The sequence below is a fragment of the Terrapene carolina genome, unplaced genomic scaffold, assembly GCF_002925995.2.
Source record: "Terrapene carolina triunguis isolate 2854851 unplaced genomic scaffold, T_m_triunguis-2.0 Scaffold21, whole genome shotgun sequence".
NCBI classification, from domain to species: Eukaryota; Metazoa; Chordata; order Testudines; family Emydidae; genus Terrapene; species Terrapene triunguis.
In genome coordinates this window covers 7,388,691-7,392,210 of record NW_020664372.1, presented here as the reverse complement: position 1 = coordinate 7,392,210, position 3,520 = coordinate 7,388,691, and positions in this window count along the sequence as shown.

Below are 3,520 nucleotides of genomic sequence, written 5' to 3'. Positions count from 1 at the left end.
ACACACACACACACACACACACACACACACACACACACACACACACAGTGAGACAATGGAATACAATCCTTTGGTTTCATGGAAATAGCAGCTAATCCACTTCAGCTCATTTCCTCAAATTTCTTATTAAAATTTTTTTTACATTCTTTCTAAATGATCTATATTATAGAGCTGGCACCAAGGAATGCTACAGTTTGCACCTCAAAGGGCCTGGCTCACCAATGCATTACTTCAGTTTTATGCCAGGTAACTCCATTGATTTAAGAGGAGTTACTCCATTGAATAATGAGTAAAACAGGGGTGATTCAGACGTCCCATTATAACCCCCCATTTGCACTCAGTTTTGTGAAGAATTCTCTTTTGGGGCTTAGTCTGTGACCTCTGCCCACAAGTGAATTTTTTCCCAAGAGTTTGAAGATGATCTGGTCAGCCATTTCTGAGGGCCATGCAAAGGCTTCTGGGATTTTCTGTTCCAGTAAGTGGCACAAGCAGTGGGAAGCAGATTATGCTGTTATCCCCACTCTCCATGGCCCATAAGTAAGGCTCCGTATTTGCCACGGAGGTCACGGATTCTGTGACTTTCCGTGACCGCCGGGACTTCTTCAGTGGCCCGTGCAGCTGCCCCAGGAGCCACCTGAGTAGCTTGAACAGCCCCTGGGCCAGTCACATTGGCTGCTGCAGGGGCAGTCTCAGGCCCTCCTCACCCCCCAGCAGCAGGAGTTTGGGTGGGTGGGGGGCTCAGGGCTGAGATTGGGTGTGGGGCAGAGCTTACCTGGGTGGGGGATCCCTGGAAGGGCGACAGGAAATCCCCTCCCTCAGCTCCTAGCTCCACAAGCTGCATCCACAGGCACTGCCTCTGCAGCTCCCATTGGTCGCGGTTCCCAGCTAATGGGAGCTGCAGAACCGGGGCTTGGGATGGAGCGGAGGCAGAACGAGATAGGAGCTGGAGGTTGCCGCTTCCCAGGAGCCGGGTAGGGAACTTGCCCCGGCCCTGCCACACACACCCCAGCACCTGCGACACCCCCCGCCCCCCACGAGCACCCACAGCGCCCCCCCCAGGCATCCGTGGCACCCCCTGGGCTGCCCCCTCAGCACCTCCAAGCCACCCCCCCTGAGCCACCACCCCCATGTTTTAGTCAGGGGTATATAGTAAAAGTCATGGACAGGTCACAGGCTGTGAATTTGTGTGACCTGTCCATGACTTTTACTAATAATACCCGTGACTAAAACACAGCCCTACCCATAAGTACATGCTAGACTTACTAACACCTACGAAAGCCCTTTGAATTAGGAGATGGGAAGGTCTGAATGGAAAGTCCAACTGAACAACCAGTTGGAAAGGGCACCTCTCGAGATACCCAGATGGTTGATGGATGGCTGTGGACCTGACCCTCAAAAGACAACAAAGGTTGGGATGAGGGAACAAGGGATAGGGAGGGTGCTGAGGGAAAGGAGAAATAAGGGATCTCATCAGAAAAATGCGTTCTCATTAATTTTTCACCATTTTGGTTCACAGGCTAGACCTGCATTTGAAACTGGCCCACTGTCAGGATTCAGATAAAAATTAACCCTCCTTATTTTGGTTCCAGACATCAGCCTATCTCTGCTCTTTCAACTGAACACAAAGGATGGGGTTTTCAAGCATGCTTAGAACTGACCTACCTTTGCTCCTCTTGAAGTCAATGAGAGCTAAACCATTCACTTCTAAAGGACCAGAGTTAGGCCAAAGCCAAGTGCTTTTGAAAACCCTGCCCAAAGGGTTGTATAGTATTCACTTCTGATACACGTCTTGCAAATACACATACGGTCACACCCAGTTATATTTGTTCTTGCTTTCTGTACTAATGTTGCTGAATATATTGTAAACAATCCATTCTAAGTACCCTGGAGCAAATTTTGGGAAAATACTTACATCAATACTCTTAGACTAGAATCCCCTGTCAGTTCTTAACATTTAACAATACTATAAACCAAAGTATACATCTTTTCTTTTGGAAACAGAGAACGCCAAGGGATGACCAACCAACTGAATTACACAAACGTTGCTGTTTGGAAAAGCAATATCCTGGAAAGAGGATCGTAAACTAGATTGTCCTTCTGGGATGGGATGTGCATTTGCCCTTTTATTTTATTTTTTTATTATTATTATTTTTTAAAACAAATTTCTTTGTTTAAAACTATTCAAGAAAGATGAATATGTTGGTTGTTTTAAAATATATTGGCATGAGGTGGTTCACCAATGGTGGTGATATACAGATCTTTAAGTTTATTTTAGTGCGCAAACTGTGTTCAGTTTTTGAAGGAATCCTGTGGTGTTGATAGTTTTGATGATAATGAATCTTTTGAGGAACAGTTGCAAGTCAGCAAGACAGTTTGCTCTCTGTTTTTCTCTCTCTAACAAGACTCAGTTCTTGGGGCAGAGTTGCTTCCTGGGAACCAGGCATTGGTATTTGGCTGTGAGTTATGAAAGGGAGGATTTGCCCTGCATTCCCTTTTGGGACCACTTCTGTTCCAGGACTGTTGTATGTGTGTAAATAAAACAATAAAACTTATGCTAAGCAAAGACAGAGACTCTGTATCCCTGATTGCTCCTTGAATGAGAAGCCAACTTGCAGGGCCTTGCTACCACTCAGCAGATGGGTGACAATATTAATAAGTTCTCTTAATGCTTTTTTCCTATTTGTGTTCTTAACTTGGGCAAAACTAGAGCTGTTTGACTCAGCCTCATATCAATGGCTACACATTTTATGTACCTACCTTGCAGAGACTTTTGAGGCTTAATTAATGCTTTTGCATTGCTTTGAAAATGTAAGATACTATGTCAGTGCTAAGTATTATAATTAGGATCTGAATTCAGTCTAACTGCAAGAGGATGAACAATTTTGCAAGAATTCTTCACATTGAGCCACTGGTTCAACCAAGACATACACAGGGTTTAAAGGGCCTGATCCCAAACCCATTGGTCAGGCCTAAAGTGAACTGAGTTATGGTGGGTCACAGACTTAGGAAATATTTGTCCAATCTGAGGCAAGGCTTAAAAGGAAGTGCATGCTGCACTCAGGAGAAGAGGGGGAGAGTAGCAGAACTCCCCGAGGGCCCCAGAGGGATGGTGGTTGAGTCAATCAGCACACTTCTTGGGGCTCCTTCTGCACAGTAGTCCCCTCCGCATTCCCTTAACTTACTGCAGAGCTGTGCCTCAAAGGAATAGACCAGCCCTGAGGAAGGATTTGAGAGTCTGGCTCTGTGGAAATATGAGGAAAGTTAAAAAAAAAATGGAGCCAAAATAAAGAGAAGAGACACAAATGTGTGATAAAAAATATAAATAAATGTAAAATGAACAAAGAACTGATCTCCTAAGAAACTTGAAGCACAAAGAAATGAAGTCAGCAGAGTCTTTCACAAGGGAAGTCCTTCACTTCCCCAATAAGTTGGAACATGCACAGAAAGCAAAACAATTCCACAAGGCCTACGTATATGGGTTTCTAATCCAGTGAAAGTAATACATGCTCTGTTTTCAAAT